At 33.3% G+C, this 19,371-nt stretch overlaps 1 protein-coding gene across 1 annotated transcript in view; it reads left to right on the forward strand.

The window, feature by feature from the left end:
• The window catches only part of LOC113500251, a 124,244-nt gene that overhangs the window by 69,068 nt on the left and 35,805 nt on the right, over window positions 1-19,371 (forward strand). Inside the window, 1 exon segment of the mRNA XM_026880960.1 lies at window positions 2,659-2,699. The gene's annotated coding sequence lies outside the window, so the exon portion shown is untranslated.

Here is a 19,371-nt window from a genome sequence, read left to right on the forward strand (position 1 = left end):
CGTTTAAACTTGTAAAATACTTTATTAATGCAAAAGTAATTCTAGAAAACACGTTTCTGTTTACAATCCTAGTCAAGACAGCTAAAATCCCAGGTCGCACTGTTTTGTATTTGGCTTGTTGAACTTGGTACTAAAGTGGGAAGTTAGTGCTCTGGGGGAATTAATTCAAGTTATTTTGAGACTCGTGACTAAATATTACATTTTCTCAACTAAAATTGGAATAAAACTTTGCTCTTAGTTCTTAGTTCAGTCACTAACAATATTCTGTAAGAAATATTGTATTTGAAATAAAATGTATTGATATTCTTCAATACATCATTCAAGTATGACAAGGAGGTTTGCGTCCAGAAAGGAAAAGTAAAAAAACAATTTGCAAAAAAAAAAACAACGATTGTGGTTTCATTATTTGTTTCAAAGCGGCCTTTCATTCTTTCAATGCCATTTAATATAGATACATTAGATCGAAGACTTGATTGACATACTTAAATTTCGTAAGTTATATCGTCCAAACTTGGTAAGTTAGTAGAAACCATATTTATTCACCGACGTACATACCTAAGAATACAGTCTCTAGAAACACATGATGCAAACGTGTAAAACCAGGTCAAAACCGAGTGATAGTCAATATTTACAATAGTTTATTGGAAACGTCTAGGCTAAGAACTAAAAGCTTTAATACCTGTTGTTTGTCGACCGGCTGATCAAAATGAGTATAACCAGTAACACAAGCTTAAACAAGAACGCGACCATTGTGGAAGCGAGACGCTGCTATATAAAATGTAGAGCTCTCTCTCTCGCTCTAACAACGGTAAGAGCCTTACTTGAAGAGTTTTCAGTAAGAGTGCGGTTCCCTGAAGATGTACCAGAATTTAGTAGCTTAGCTATAAAATAAAGTAGGACACAGCACTTTACATCAGGTACTTGAAAATAATAGAATGTGTAGGATGTAGGTTAACAAGAGCATGTAACATTTTTCAACCCGTTCTTATGATGGGATGGTACAAACGTTTGTTGTTTCTCACCCAATCTGATGAGTCGAGAATTAAAGTTCATGTATGTACTACTGCCATTTGGAGTACTGGAAACAAATAGATCTACTCTCTAAAGCCACTCGTTTACTATTTGTCTATCGAATACAAAAATATCTTTATAAACACGAAACGAAACAAAACGAATATTTCGAATTAAATCGAAGCGCAACTAGGTGACCTAACTGATGCCACTGATCAAATTGCATAACAATTTCCAATAGCTGATAGCAATTTAATTAATTGATGATTGTCACGATAGCCAATGCAATAAAATACTTACAGTAGCAGAAGTTCATACAAAAAAAGGAAAATCTCATGTTTCTCTACTATTAGAATAACTTTGCCTACAATGATTGATTGGGTTAAGCTGGGGTACCTCAGTATCGGATATCGCGAACGGGTCCACCTATCGGAACGGCCATTTACTCTATCTTTAGGTGAACCAGGCCCTACTTTAGAATTTCGTTCATCCTAAAGCTAGCAAAGAGCATCATCAGAAACATTTGCCTATCGTGCTAGAACTGTGTCTGATGGTGCGTGCTTGTCTGAAAACGCGGTGTAGACTTTTTCGATTATAATATTGACTACTTGCTACATCATTTCGAGTCCAGTCTTCGGTAAAGCAAAAATTATCGATAGTCATAAAGGTTTTTGTCAAGACTTACCTTTTTTTGTATATTGTCTTTTAGTTATGAGTTTACTTATTTTTCTACCTGTTACAAAAATAAATGCCGTTTCGCTGATTATTCTCACAGTCCGTACCGGGTTCAGAGCTATTTATAGTTATGTTTACCACTTAGCCTGTCCTGTTACATCCGAAAAGGCTTTTTGGCGTAATGTGTTTAACGATGTTGATAATGCACTTTGGCTGATAGTTGATTAATGTTATTGATTAAATTGGTTTTCCGGCAATATTATGGAGAAATCCAGTGATGAATATCGTATTTATAGATGTACGAGGTTATGGATGTTCATATTTATAGGAAGTAAGTAGGTCAGTGACGTTCGGCAGTTTTGCGTAAAAAGCTTTTATTGTCCTGTTGTTTATCTGTTTGAAAATCTATAACCAATCTTGCAAGTAGAACTTCATCGAATTCTCGATTTCCGATTGAGCTGAAATTGTGAGAGTATATGTATACCACATCTATCCATCTCCATACTAGGCCAAATCTAGGATAGAGAATCGTAGAAGAATTTGGAAGCGGCATTTGCCCATCAGTGGAGCACAGCGGTCTAGACAAAAATAGTAAACTGCGTGACAATGCAATGACATGACGTAATGCTGAACTGATGCTGAAAGCTAGAAGTTGGCTATGAGAGCTCGGCCAAAAAACACCTTCGATTTAAGATTGGTTTGCATTGACTGTTCAGTTCTTTAATTTCAAAGCAAAAAGGCGCCCAAAAATATTTTTTTTTCTTTATGTAAGCTTCGCTTTTAAACATAATGCAGGTGTTATCTATATGGTCGGTAATTATATTAAAGCCAAACATTAAATTTCCTGGAAATAATACATAATGGAGAAACAAATACGAGAGCAAAAACCCCATTACCGAAAGGTTTTATCCGTATTTAAATAAGATTTTATTATTTTATCGCGTATTTATAAATGTTTTATTTTGATTACAGGTGGCGGCGGCGGAGGCCCGGGCGTGTCGGTTTCAACTCAGGTTAGTTTTAATACTTTCTTTTTACACCGATAAATCTCTTAAGTGTCTTTAAAAAAATAAAGCTTATTTACTTTATTTTGTTATACAATACTTACATTTTAAAGGATTATTAAGATCATTTTGAGAAAATTCTCCCACAGCGGTTCTTTTATCCTACAGCAAGTGACATTCACTGTGATCTACGCATTTTACCGATAAACAAAAAACGGAATTCAGAAGATATTAAATGATGTAGGTATACTTGTACACAGAAAGAGAGAGAACACTTGAACTCTAACAACACCTTTACGAAATCAACAAATGCTTTGCATCATGCTACATTCAAATCAACAACCATTAAAAACCACCTATCGGGTATCAGACGCCAGAAATCAGTATGAATGAAATCTACTACGCCAGTATTAATGCACAGCTAAAGCTCAAGCTTGCAAAGATTTACAGCTTAGTACAGTAAACAACAAAACTCCACATATTAAAAATACAGAACCTGATTTAGAACTTATTGTTACTATTTCGATGATAATATTGACTACTTACCTACATCATTTCGAGTCCAGTCTTCGGTAAAGCAAAAATTATTGATAGTCATAAAGGTTTTTGTTAAGACTTACCTTTTTTGGTATTTTGTCATTTAGTTATAAGTTTACTTATTTTTCTACCTGTTACAAAAAAAATGGCGTTTCGCTGATTATTCTCACCGTCCGTACTGGGTTCAGAGCTATTTATTAACAACTATTACACGACTTATTAACAACTTATGTTGCAGACAGTACGTATCATCGCAAACACATCCCGATTGCCAACTCAAACCGTATTAGTTGTGGTGCTAAATCAGAATCGCTTTGATACAAATCATTATTGAGTTCTACCCGCAAATAGGTTAACATGATTTGCCATTTAACTACAATCAGTAGTGTTGCGAACTATCGATATTAAAACAATCGTTAGTTTACATCGCAAATCATGTACCCTATCGATAGTTTCGATAATACAAAACAAGACAATACTGTCGAATGAGTACCTCCATTATATCTGAATTCCATAACACAAGTGCTTTAGCATCTTACTTTGGGTTCAGAACGCATGATGTCATGATGTATTTATTTATTTATTGCCGAACTATCAATTTTAAAACAATTGATAGTTTACATCGCAATTCATGTACCCTATTGATAGTATCGATAATACAAAACAAGGCAATACTGTCGAATGAGTTCAGTTATATCGATTGTTCTGTGCTAGCGATAGTATCGATACAATCGTTTGGCCGATTGACAGTCTTACGATTAATCATCGATAGTCGACTATCGATTGGCAACACTAACAATCAGTATACCGTATACAATCATGACAACGTTAATATATTGAGTGTGGTAGACTGTGATCTATTGAAAGATGTTGTAGTTCAATGGAGGGATGATTTAGGTATAATTGGGATTTCATGAGAAGCTATTCTTAGAATGGATGAAGTACACTTTTGCCCAGTGAAATGGAAATTAGATAAAATAAGAAATAATTCCTTGTAAAATAAAGTTAGTGCGTAGAATAGAATTTATGAAAGCCAGGCAAAAGAAAAACTTAGTTAAAAGTAATTGATACAAGCTTTCAGATTTTGGCTACAAAGCAAAATTTTATTAGCTCAGTCAAACGCATTTTCAATGAAAAGGAAAAATCTTATTAAAAAGAAAAGAAAATCATTCTAAGACCAACAAAAGGGAATATCAAAAAACCGAACGAAGGCTTTCAGTAATTGGAACATTTTTGCGAACCAATTAAAAGATCGTTTTTATATTACCCTATAACTTTTTATAGAGCAGTTAATTGTACTTTTAACCCAGATCGTATATTATATTGTTTGTTGGTATATGATGAGATGGAACAGAGGCAATTTGTTAATTGAGATGTCTTGCAAAATGGGATGAGTATGTATCAATATTTGGGGTATTGGTTGGTTTTAATATTTGTTGTTATATAATGAATTTATTGTTTAATATTTTAAAAGAACGAAAAACGCAGATATATTTTTCGAGATTTCTTCGTATTGCATATTTTTATGATGAGAAATACAGCTCACTTTAATCACAATGAAATCAAACTCTACGATGCAATTTGGTTTTCTGATTCAGTTGTATTACTGGCCAACAGCGGAATGGGCACACAAGAAGTATAAATATTACTTTTAGATCTGAAGACAATTTTAAATGTCACACTATTCTTTTTTTTTCATAATCTGTGCAGCCGTTTTAATAGTTGTAAATTACATTATCATCGATTTTGGAGCTACCCTGAAAATTTCAGTCTGCTAGCTTATCGGGAAGTGTCTAAAAATTCAGTTGCAAAAATCCAACCGGAACGACAAACAAACAAACAAGAAAAGAAATGCAGTGAAGTTGAAGCTTAAAACGTGAACAAAATTGAACTTCAGCTTCTCATAAATACAGCTCAAAACAACTCAGCCACAATCTTAACGAGATCATGTCACCAGAGGCTGTAACCGTTACCGACACGAAAGTAATTGCTAAACAATACCTATTATACTCCTCACAATAAGATCTATCGTGGATCGGAACCCGAGCTGTATTGTTAATATTTGGCACGTTTAAGATCATCCGTATTTCAGGGGCTTCTAAATCTTGGATGGAAGTTGTATTGGTTAAAATATCATAGATTATTATGTTGGTTAATTTCTGATAGGATGACTGATTTGAGACCAAACTCAAGATCTGATTATGTGGTTAGCAAACAGAAGATTGAACGATATAAGAAATGTATTATAGAGTGTCAACAAATCACAATAACAGCAACTAGAGTCACTGCTGTAACATTTTAAAAGATCCTGGAAAACGGCCTATTTGATATAAAAAACTTTTGATTTTTAATTATGATGAACTAGCTGTTTAGAAGATATAAGTTATAATTTATACCTGTCTTCTATCTATCTTGTAGGATTCAGTCAGCGTCTGCAATGTAAGCGCAAAAAATGTGTTTTTTTTACGACCTCACATTAGAAACCTCAAAAATTGTAGCCTATGTGTTATTCTCATGTATAAGCTATATTGTGGTAAAGATTTATTCAAATCCATTCGGTAGTTTTTACGTGAAAGAGTAACAAACATTCATACATCCATACTTACAAACTTTCGCCTTTATAATAGTAGTAGGATAAAAGCATAGCGTGAAAAGAGTTTTTTTTTATTATTCAGTTACAATTAATGATTACGACAATCATTAATTGTAACTGAATAATAAAAAAAAAAACTATCGAATCTCATGGTATATTCAACCCCAAAACCCAAAATAAACACAAACTAAAATGTAATTAGCTAGTTCCTGAGTCGTTTACGTGGGAACACGGGGAAAATTATCATTGTTAGTAAGTAACAAGTTGGACGAACAACAAGTGCAGTTTGTCAAGTTGCCAACTACTTGATTATCAAGTTTGTCTCAACTACGACGCCTTAATATTAGTTTCTTATCTTCATGCGTTACTTTTGGGGGAGAGTTACGACTTTTTTAATCTTACGGTCACAAAATTAAAAAAAATAGATGGGAGTTATATAATTTCTAATGGATTTTTGAATTTTCTGAGTAAAAAATAATTTAATAAAAGAAGTTTCAACCTTTGCTTGCAATAAAAAATAGTCGTATTTCCTGGTTTTTACGTGCTTACATTGGCATTCTGATCCGTTTTTATATTCTGCTAAATTAATCTTACATATTTCATAAAAAATATAAAACCATAGAGGTTCATATGGATATCGCAAATATTTTTGACTTCCTCGGGCCTTGTAATAAAAGCAGGCAGGAAAATTTACTTCTGAAACAATTGCTTACCCAATTTCATCAGTCTTGTTTTCTTTATCATGCTATTACTAAAACTCATTTAAAACGCGATTTTCTCGTAATGAAATTCCGTCTGGATCATAAAGAGAAACCCTTTGTTTTAAGACGCCAGGTGTCTGTCCTTGGTTTTGGTACAAGAGAACAATAACTGCGGGGAAATATTTTTTGCCATTACCCATTTAGCAGATAGTTTTTAGCCCTTCAAGATTATTATTTTAGCCTGGAATCACCCACTGGCTATAAGCTTAAATTTTTCTATCGCTGTTTTGAGCTTCGCACCCCTTTTACCTATCGAACTAAAGTGTTTCATCAAATTTCTCTGACATATGAATACCAATCGTTCCAATGAACTAAAAAAAAAACAGTGGTATATACTAAATAAATGCCCTATCTGGAAGACGGTGATGCATAAAGGTCTTGCTCTCTAAAAGCAGTATTTCCAAAATAAAAATTCAACCATTCATCAAGTTCGAGAGTTTTGTATCACAGTAATGACGCACGCAGGAAGGGCTCAAGTCATCCTAACAAAAAAGATCCCATTGTTGTCATAGATAAAGGAACTAAGCTAGCACTTACTAATGAACGCACAACTCTCGTTAAAACACAATGAAAGCTCGCCAGGGGCGTTAAACGTTTGGATGGAGAAAAACTGGTTACTTTTTACGACTATCTGCTATATCACTTAGGTATACATTTTTGAAAGATGGTAGGTAGAAATGACTTTATGTCACTTGAAATTACATAGTCTGATGATACTGTATCTAACAAAGTAACGAAATACGATTGATCAACATTCGAATACAAGCTTGCTTTGATTTGAAATTGCTTTTGAACATAGACCCGTAGAATTCCAATAATTTGGTTCTCATTGTTAATATGACGATCGAGTTTAAGTGTGCTTTAACGAGATAGATACTGGTACCTGCAACAATTATTTTAACAAGCAATGTTCTGATACATTTACAGTCTGATACATTTACAGCTCTGATACATTAACAAATGGTGTCTATAAACTGTAACAAATTAAAAGTGATTACAAAAATAAATATGCAACTTTGTGAACATGAAATAGAATGTACATATTATGTACTCGTACTGGTATCATCCAAACGACATAGACAAGTTTATTAAAACTATTCATTCATGACAGAAAAATTATGAAAATATACCAATTATCGTTGACGGTAACTGATCGCGATGGGTCCGCGTCGACCTCCCTATATGCCTGCGAAGACGTCTGATAAAAATTATGATTCTAAAACTATGGCCAGAAATTCGACCCTACAAAGAATGGCAATGTTAGGTACCTACTCAATGTTATAAATCAACACTATCCCTAAAACTGACGGAACTACTCCGCTCTCTTTCTCCATCTTTGTCTTGTTCACCATGTCTATCAATAGTTAGAGTTTTCATCAGAGCTGGAAATGTTGTCAATTATTTAATATCTCCCAGATTTTAAGCAGAACCAAGACACATGACAATTTCCAGGAACTTAAGGTTAAAAGTTCATTTGTGAGAAAATGACATTAAATTAGTCGCTCCCGTCACGTGTCTAATTTCTATATTAATTCTAGGAAAGTACGATGCATATAATTTATATCACAACATTTCAAAATATGACCTAAATGATGATGTAAATGTGAAATAGAACAACGTGGAGAGAAAATAAGGAATTATGGAAATTTTGTATTTTCATAAAACTAAAAAAAATTCTTTCTAAGGGATTAGTGGGTAAATATGCTTTTTTATAAATCTAAAAGTCGATTTACTTGGGAGATGATATAAAATAAATATGCTGTGCTATAAACAGGCCTCTTTTCACCACGATAGATCAATGCGACTTCGCAATGGCAGTGTCAAAGATACTGGATCCAGGTTTCATTCATGATGATTTTCAACACCGTATAATATGGTCTATAACAGTGCCTTCGTAAATAAATACATACAATTTTGATGAAGTTGACTACTGACTGAAATTGGAAGAAATAGAACCACTGAAGACTCTTAAAAGTAAAGATCACTTACAAAGCATGGGAGCTTTCTTCATCTATCCGATGTCAAATTACTTTTATCTCATTCGTCTGATCTGTAATTAGCTCCTCGTCTTCATTACAAATCCGTGCATTCTTAAAAAGATCCCTTCCTTTGTTCCCTAATGAATATTGAAACGCTTTCTCTTATAACTTGAACCAGTTTTCATTTGGCCTCAGGTTTAAATAAATGTTACTTGATAATATTTTTTGGGACATCCAGGTTTTTGGGAAACCGTTTTATTTTTCATTTGGTATGTGTGAGGTTGAGTTGTATTTCTGAGTTTAATTGTGTAGCTTATACAATGTTTGGACACACTATCGCAGAATTTGGTAAAATGTCTTTTACGTAGGTATAATCTGGGAAAAAAGTGGAAATAGTTTTTTCGCTCGATTTCTGTTTAGTTTGTCTGTCATATAAGAGCACTACCCTCCTCTATCCCTTCTTCTAAGACCAATATGAGGTGAAGAAGTCGGGCTCGACCTTCATTTTTCCACAAGTTGAAGTATTTTGCCTAAAGAAGTGTAATTTCGGTGACCATTAAAAAAAACCGCTATCTGATAGAAACCATACAATCAATATCTCAAAAGCACATCTTATTATAATCCATAGCAAACGCTACAAACGTGTATACTTGTGAAGTATAGAATAACACAATAAACCGTATTCTTGCTATTACAATCCCACATTGCAATCCCTATTGCTATTACGACGATTCCATTTAAATTTCAAATCTACTTTAAAAACTTAGCGATACAAATTTAAATGCGGTGAGAGGCAGAATCTCGGGAGAATTAAAGAGAATAATATTTATTTATTGCTGCTTACATTTTAAATAGGAAATGATATTATGTAGTTACGAATGGGAAAGTCGTTTTTGTTGAATGAGTTTTCGTAGCTGAGCAGTTACATTCTATATATTTTGGACTTGGAATTAAGTTGAGTTTGGGATTTCAGTTGTCTTTGAAAAATAATTGTGTTTCAACAGATTATGAATTAAATTTTTTTTTAAGATATTTTACATTTTAAACGCCTAGAAAAATCTATCAAGTCTCCATAGCTTTTGCCCGCGTGGTTATGGAATAATGGTAAAAAATGTTTAATATCGGATTAATATTTACTGCTCTGTTGATATTAACACATCCTATTTAACACTTAATTAGATTACTATGATTTTAAGTCGGCCTAACAGTTCTTGAGATCAGAGATACAAACAAACAAACGAACCTATGAACTTTCAGACCGATTATTATTCAGTTTCATTTTAGCTTTTTATTTTTTCACGACTTTTTGCCTACAAAATAAAAAACAATAGCATTCTTCAATTGTTTTCACACTGCCGCGCCAATGGCAACGCAGATTTTAAATGGAGAAAACAGTTGTTATCCAATAGGAAACGGGTGTTGCTGGCACTCTAACCAATTGCAATGACACGGGGCATTACCATTGCGCATGGCACACATCTGACTGCGATATGGCGTCTAAGCGATACGCTAAGCTCTTCCGCGCAACGTTGCGCTTTACCGAACTAATTTCTATTCTAAGTTCTGCAATGCATATTAAGTAGATGTGTGTAACATGTAACGACTGTTTTGTCACTACTTTTTCTGTACCACAACATTGACCATTATAGATAGGTATAAAATAATTCATACATAAAAATAATTAAAACTCAGGGTGAAATATTTTTTGGAAAAATACTAAAAAATAACATAATTTGATGAAGTTAGTTGTCTATCTGTGCATAAGGGTTTACGCTAATCTATACTAATATATAAAGCTGAAGAGTTAGTTTGTTTGAACGCGCTAGTCTCAGGAACTACGGATCCAAATTGATTTTTTTTTGTGTTGAATTGACCATTCATCGAGGAAGGCTTTAGGCTATAAACCATCACGCTGCGACTAATAGGAGCGAAGATACAATGGAAAATGTGAAAAAAACAGGGCAGGTATAAATCATACATTATATCTTCTACCCACGGGGACGAAGTCGCGGGCAACAGCTATTCTCAAATATTGTTCAAACGTTTTTAAGGTGAAATCAGAGACAACCGGTAAAGTGAATCGTACTTATGACACTGATACCGTGCTACAGATAAACAAATTGGTAAGGTGACTAGGCTTAGCTTAACCTCGTTTTTTCTTCTTAGTATTTTTGTCATAGCAGCAGAAATACGTAAGCTTTAAAAAAATTACTTTTTAGCTACTATGGTTCATGAGACTGGACAGCATGGACAGCATTCCGCTAAATCTTTTGGGTACGGAATCCAAAAAGTTATGTATCCTATCCTACATTGGCAAAATGATTTTCAGAATTGCAAAACCTTATTTCTATATTGAATAGGCATTTGAAAGGCAAATTATGTGTATCACAAATAAGTCCTGCAATATTATAGTCCAGCATATAACTAAAATTTGTGTTTCCTGGTACAAAGACTAATTAAATCACAGGTGGCAACTAGTTTTCTAGGGAAACTGTTTGCAGCTGCCCGGACAAGTATTTTGGTCTAATCAAAACTTGTGCAATTAACACGACGGTTGCTAACGTTCAAGTAATATTGGACGGTACGGCAAATTTAAGGAAACTAAGTACAGTTCTAGTTAACCAAATATGGGGGTTTGGGGTTAGAATGCAGTTTAGATATATATGTAGAAATACAACCTTTGTTACACTCTATGCAAGAGTGATATTTACTACAACTTCGATTATTAAGTTTTTTTGATTAATTCATAGAAAAATAGCATATTGCTCAATACTTATTTGTTTCAAGATTTCCTTTACGTTAACTGACTGACATTGTCATAAACGAAATAAGTAGATAGATATATTATTATCTTGTAACTAACCAACCGGTTTATGGCACCAACAGAAATTAATTGCATTTAAGAAGCCATTTAAAAAAGATTTATCCTTTTTCGTAAAATGTATTTGAATTTTCAAGAAATGTACAAATTAATTTAATTACTTAATTTATTAAATGCAAGAGCATAAAATTTCTTATTTGACAAAGCTTTGTCCACAATATTTTAGTACTTCTTGTTAGTTTTGTAAACTACCGCTGCCAGAGAATCTTAATTAATTTATTTGTACATTTAAATTAAATATAAATGGAGGAAAGTATAATTTAGATTTGCATTTAAATTAAATTTTGTTTAAGTCTTGGTTTAATGGCACTTCCATTCTATATTTCAATTAGTATTTCTGTCAGAGACGTTAATTTTGCAATTACATTTGATAAATTAATATCTGTAAGTGCAAATTGGCTAGGTAAGCCCACTTTTTATTGCACATTACTTTTAATACATATTTTTTTAATGGATCTCTATTTTCATATTTAAAGATATTTACTTTTATATTTTCTTCATCATAAAATATTACCGAGTACATCCAAGTTATTTTATATTTAATTATAAACGGAGCACTCACAGTTTAGCCTTGCAAAATCTTTCATTAATTACCTTCTGTAATGAAGTTGTGAACAAAGTCCTTTATTAAAATTATTAACGTTACACGCTTTATATCTTAAAATTAAAAATGTAAATTAATTTTTAATTTCTTTTGCTGCTTTTTATAGAAGTTCTTTTTATTTTACCAGGGGTTAAAAACCTTTGGTTCTATTGCTACCATTAAATAAATCGTGAACACTATTTTCATATACCTAAAGTCCAATTTATAAAATTGAATTTTGACTTATGTTCTTCCCAAGTAAAACGTTACTTGGTAAGACCAAAAAGTAATTTTTCAAACCTTTTTTGAACCTGAAACAAAGCAAAGTGAATTTGCATCGAAACATAATTAATGATTTAACAATTTATTCATGGATGAAGATGCTAAAAGCATTCTCTTGCTGAGACTTCCTAAGAACAAGGAAAGTTTCATAAGTTTTAAGTTTGAAAATAGTTCCAACACTAGTGTTCGATTTTAAAAACTGTTGGCAACTCCTGAAACAGTAATTCAGAGTTTTATGTCGCCAAGTTTATTGAAAGGTTTCTTTGTTTAAAATAATACTTATAAAAGGTTTTAAATTTCCCTTTATTTAAGTATAATAGCAACAAACAGTTTTCAACTATCATATAAAGTAAAACACAAAAAAGATTTTTTACAATTGACCAAGTTTCGCATAACTATGAAGTGTCACAAACCTATGTTGTATCTTCTTAAATGTGTGCATTAATTGTATAAAAGATACAATCGAGTTTAGACGAAAATGAGAGTACCACTATTATTCCATTTTTATTTTACTACCTTGATAAAAAAAGTTTTCAATCTCCCGGCGCATATGGTTTGCAATTACATACTTTTTTGATCAGAATATCAAGCTTAAGGCATATTTTTACTTGCGCCTACTCAAAAACTCTATTGTAAAAACTTACCCATTTGATACATTTCATTATATAAAGAATAACCTTTTTTAGTGCGGTAAATAAGAACTTGGCTTTTTCCGCAGTTTATTATGTCAAAAATATATTGGGATATCCTAAACATAGGTATCTTAGTACTGCCACGTGATCTTTATAGCTTAAGACGTAACAAAACTTCTTTTTCTTTAATTTACACCTCATAAACGACTAAAAACAAAACAAAATTGTATAATTTTCTCCTTTAATTCGGTGCTTGTACAAATTTAAGGAGATTAAGAGGCCCTTCTAATCTGCCCTCTTGAGCCGGGTAAATGATTGCCGTATTAAATCTACGGAAGAATGGTTTATTAAAATTGATACTGAAAGGGATATTTAAGGAATATTAGTAGATAAGCTTTCAGGAAAACATGATATTAATAGGCTAGGTACCGTTTTGAAAGATGTAATTACAGCAAAAGTAATCATTTGCAGCATATATTAAAAAAAAATACATCTTAAAATGGTCGTATCTGAACTTGGAAAACTTTTGGCACAATAGCCAAGACACTACAAAAGAAAAAAAAATGTGATTTTACTCAAAAACATTCGCTTAACTATACAAAAGCAAACACTTGCAACTTTCAATGGAAAATGTTCTAATACACGACGTCATTACCTCAAATACATAATCACAAGCTAACACTTGCATTACTCCGCGTGAATAGCTACAATCCCACTATGGTTTCATCATATGACAGGTGAATACTAAAGCCTACGTGATGGCTTATCTGGTGACGAGCATTAGGCAGCTGCACATAGGGATAATACCAAAATTCCGTTCGCAATATACAAATTAGGGAAATTAATCAAATTAAATTCTGCAATGCATTTAGCGTAGCATGTAGCACGTAACAAAACGTTTCACGTCTTGAAAGCAGAAATTTAAATGTACATTAGCAGTAATATTCTGTGATTATTGTGTCTACTTAGCTGGCTCTCACTTGATACGGAAGGTGGAGGATCAGGCAACTTATTAGAGGCCTATGTTCAGCAGTGGACCGCGATTGATTGATTGATTATTTAATGTCATGATTTCAATGGACTTGTATGCTTGCGGAAAGACAGGAACTTCAGGGTATTCAAAATGCTCCTCAAAAGGGTATCCTTCTCTACAAGGCAGAAGGTTTATCCTTATAGACTGTTATATAAAAAAAATCATTTAGTATCTTACGCCGGTCTTTTCCGAAACTCCAACTTACATTGCTTTAAATATCTTTAAAATCGCATAGTATTTGCCACACCAAAATAGCACTTTGAAATAAACACCTTGCATTTCACAAGTCTCAAGTTTCATGAATCGTCATGACAGAATACATTGTAGTTTGTTGTTACTCCGAAACATGAATTAGAAACACCGATGCCTACATTATTCAAAGGTATTTCAGTTGTGCTTAGTTTTACTCAAGTTTTGTCGACGAATATGCGGTATATTCAAATGTTTTGACATAGTTTGAGAACATTGTACGGAAATATGTTTGGTGAAGGATATAGTCACCTTTACTTGAAGAGTAAGGGGAAAAGTTTGAGCATGACCAGGTGATGGGTGTCTTTGTGCATAGGAATTGTATGCTTATGACACCCCCCGCGACACAAGGATATTATTCGTTTCGTTTTGAAAAGAAAATATTCTCTATTCCCAGCAAGGACAAAGATAGGAGAGAGAACATCGGTCTTACTTTAAGAGGCGGTGGTAGACCCACATGGCGTTGTTGTGATCGGAGTGAGTTTGACATATTCCAGGATCAAAGTCATTGCCTTAACAATCCACGTTCCAAAGGAAAGTAGTGGAAAGTGTAGACGAGAAATGTTGTCTTCTTGGAGTGATCAATAGGAGAATCATGTTTAGGATGCACACAGCTTAGCCGACCTTAAGATCAGGACCAGAATCATGCCGGACGGCGCGTTAGAGTTCCACACGTGCGTTGAAGATATATTAGCAAACTCAGGAAAGCTAATTGGGCCTGTCGGAATAGGAAAATTATGCAAAAATGTTAGCACGGCCTCGGTACATAAAGACAAAATACCACGGTTTTAAGTCAGTATAATTCTGACACTCCCTTTTTCTCACTCCAAAAGGAAGGTGTAATTTTAAGTATTATTATTGTTTAACTTTTTATATTATGTGGAAAATACTAATACAATGAAATGTGCAACCGTTAAACCCAAACGAAAAAAAATTGTATAAGTATAATAGTATTAAGAAAAAGACTACAATTTGTATCTTATTTATTAGTCTGGCATCCAATATGTCTAGAATTTACATTATAAGTGATGTTGATTCAGTTGGTAATCTCAGCTTAATCCGATAAGTCCGTCATCATAACATAAACATAGATCAATCCTCCACGGATAGTCAATCATTCAAATCTGTTTAGTTTATATTAAGACGTACATATATCGGTTTACCGGACATTGCATATAATGAATGGAGGTTTTATTAGCGATTTTAATATGAAAAATTTTACCTTCATATATCAGTTACGCAAAGCAAGAAGAAAAAAGCATATCTCTTTTTCTGCGTTAAACTAGTACGTGGTACATATCAGCTCATGTTAAAACAAGATTCGTCATGGAGGGACCCGATCCTCTGATATCCAATGTTGACTCCACGCATAGCCGAGTGGTATAGGAAACTCACTCAAAGTCACTGTGCGTGTACGTGTCATGAGTACCAATACAGCGACGTGTAAGCGTAATCAACGAATGATTGTTCTGAATCTGGGTGTCTTGTGCTTGGAATGCTTGGGAAACTCCAGCCAGCAGGAATTAATAAAAAATATATCTTAACGAGTATTTATAATACCAGGCTACAAATGTCCCACTGCTGGGCATAGACCTCTTCCCGCAAAGGGGAGGTTCGAGCATTGATCACCACGATTGCCCACTGGTTGGTAGTTCACTAAAATTTTAGATACCGCGTTTTTACTGAAAATGTTTTGTATAATATATTATATTTTCGCGTCAGCTCATTGTAATTGCCCAATTATTTTAACACAAAGTTTGAGTAAAAACAACCAAAATAGGCAGAAAGTAAACATCACGAGGCGTAAAATACCTTTGAGCGCTTTTAAATAAATTACTGAAAATTTACATTTCAGTTGAGAGAGGAAAACATTTGTGTTGGTGTTATTGAATGGACAAGATTTTTGTTGCTGTCTGGTGGACAGTCCTTAGTCCAGTTTAAAAAAAAATGTGGGTTAACTAAATAGTATCCCAAGAAATAGGTAATTCTCATTGATTGTAAGTTTTATCTTAAAAACACCTAGTTTAATGATTAAACTTTGTCGAAATCCATGAACCATCAAGTCTGAATGTTCTAAATGTTCAGCAAATTAAATTTGGGAAACGGTACCTACGATTTTTTGTTCTTGAAATATTCCCAGAACCTAGTTTTTATTCCGTAAAGATGATCGGGGGTCACGTCAGAAAAACAGCAAGTCTCGACTAGATCTCTTAGCCATTTAGAGTTCTACCCTTGACTCTTCGTTTTTGTTCAGGCGTATTTCAATAAGAGTAATTAAATTAAACTCGACACTCGCCCTTGAGTTTTTGTGCCATCTTTTCACAAGTTTCTTTAAAGATGAAGTTTTTTCAACTACTTACTTTAATTTCTCTGATAGATCAGTTTCTTTTGAACTTTATTTTCTTTTGAGTTCCTTGATGTTAGGATTACGAAACTCTGAAGTTCTCAGCAGTGTTTTTTAACAGAAAGACGGATTTGTACTAGGTAAAAGTATATGCATTTGTATTTATATATATATATATATACTAGCTGACCCAACAAACGTTGTTTTGCCGATTTTTTTTTCTAGTTGTATGTATTTTTAATGCCACATTATAAAAAAAAAACAAACAATTTAGTCCAAAAAATATAATATTTTTTTTTAGTGTGGGCAACCCTTAACACTTAGGGGTATGAAAAATAGATGTTGTTCTATTCTCCGACCTACTGTATACGCATATAAAATTTGGTAAAAATCGGTTAAGCCGTTTCGGAGGAGTACGGTAACTAACATCGTGACACGGGAATTTTATATATTAGATAAATGTGACGTTGTGTGTGTGTTTAAAGTAGAGAAGTATAATTAAAGTACTAACTCCAGCATCTGATCAGCTCTACATATGTCATGTTAATAAACAAAATATTACACTGTCTCGCTGTAAATGCTCTGTCAAAATTTCAGTTCATGGTAAAACTGGATTTAACGAATTCGCAAGATTTGATCAACAGACAAAAAGACAGAGAGACTAATTACCTAAAAGCTTGAAATTAAACCAGACTTATTTAAATTCTAAATAACGTTACGATTATTTCTTGAACTTTCACACTAGCATGGAAACACTAATAGCCTAGGAAAGTCATTTGAGTTGTGCTCATTAAGACTAATCGTGTCTTTCTAGATTACTAAGCAAACCGTTGTTTTTATTGGACGGTATTAAGTGCTAAACAGACTTTGTTCTTGTGATCTTTCTCTTTGTTTGTTCTTTGTGTAATCTTTGACTTTAACTTAGTATTCTTAAGTTGGAAAGGAGGAACACGTGAACCTTTTAGTTTTTTTAACTCGGCTTTTTTGGATAAACTATGTCAAAAATCGCTAAGTATTACGGATACAGAGCAAGGGCGTTTACTGCTTCTTTAAAATAGAGTATACTGATTTCTATTAATAATATTAATTTGGATTTATTTGCAATACCAAAACAATTTTGAATTATAAAAAGGTGTTTAATTACACGTTTGCACGGATTTTATACCCAGCAAATAATTAATTGTCAGTACTTTTATTACGTACTAATCAAAAACACTGATTGCACTGCTTTTTTTTTTGAGCAGCGGCTTTAGAATAAAAAACATACCTACAAGAAAGAGGTTTTTAGACTTCACGTTTAACTAACGTAAATCCATCTAGTTGTCTTTTTGCCCTATAAAACAACATTTCCCAAGCCCACAAAATGATTTAGCTGACAATACTCGAAACGTTTAATGAAAACGCTGCTTTGAGACCCTTTGCTCTATTTGTCCGGATATAAAAAAACCTCTTGAAGGCTTCGAGGGAAAAGTTGAAAAAGAAAATAAATGTTCGCCTCCAATATTTAATTTTGCCGTCTCCCCTTCAAGCAAGCTTTTTGCCGACCCTCTGGAATTCGATTCAACGTTCTATAAACGATTTAATTTGAAGGAAATTATATACGCCGTGCTCGATGGTGTATAAAACAGATTACTATTTTGTTTTCATCTAATTTTTATTGAAACCTTTTGAGTATATCTCTTTGTGAATACTTTAGTTTAATTTTAATCATAAATGAATGGTATTCCTTATTAAAATAGGGAAATATAATTATTTTACCATAGTAAAAATAAACTATATCAGTTACGGGTAGTTTTAAACTGGACATTCTGACAATCACCCCTATCTGGAGAAAATGTGTTGACCAGGTAACAGGGTTGATTAGGTCAACCAGGCAATCGCTCCTTGTTAAATGCTGGTACTTAGCTGCATCCGATCAGACACGAAGCCAACCTCAACATAGTTGGGAAAAGGCTAGGACGAATGATGAAAATATTCATCAGCCATATTTAGCAAACATATTCATCAGCTTTACAATATTAGAGCATAGATACGTTCGAATACCAAGGAACAAGTTTCCTGACAAGGTGCATCGGGAACCCACATCTAAGTACACGTTGAACAGTCTTTGAACAAAACTGTATACTCATCGTAATTGGCTTCCACAAGTTTACAGTCTAGTTAGTGCGAATGTTTATATTCAGTTGATTTTAAATAGACTTCATTTAAAAAGGATCTATACTAATGAGGGTTTATATTGAGATGGTTTATTGATAGGATGTGATAGTGAACTGTTTTGAAGAATATACCATTTTAAGATGATTTAAGGCATAACATTATAATGAATCTCATGGTTTGTTAATACGAAAACTGTTTATGGCTGAAATCTAAAACACTAATTAAGTGCGAGCCGCTATTAGCCTCATATTGACTGTTAATGCAGAACTGCGTCACGATGATCTATAAGAATCATGAAGGTTAGATTACCTCCTAAATAAATATCACAAAACGCATGTGGACTATTTTGTTCTTGATCAAGTTAACCACGTTTTGTTGATGGTGTGTGGGGAGCGAGCAAAAGCAAAAAGATTGGTTGGTTCAAGTTACTGTCGTGTAAAGAGCTCGATCTAGGAGCCGCGGAATATTATATCAGTGCAGTATGTTAGATGCGCGTTAGGTTTCTTATGGGCGGAATCTGTTAGGTTTCATAAGGTATATTTATTTATTTATGTAATATGTAATTCCGTTAACGTCGTGGGTTCGTTTTTCGCATTCAGATTACAAATTTGCCCATTTTAGAACAAGACATTTCACATTACTTACATACT

The sequence above is a fragment of the Trichoplusia ni genome, chromosome 1 (assembly GCF_003590095.1).
Source record: "Trichoplusia ni isolate ovarian cell line Hi5 chromosome 1, tn1, whole genome shotgun sequence".
Classification (NCBI taxonomy): Eukaryota; Metazoa; Arthropoda; class Insecta; order Lepidoptera; family Noctuidae; genus Trichoplusia; species Trichoplusia ni.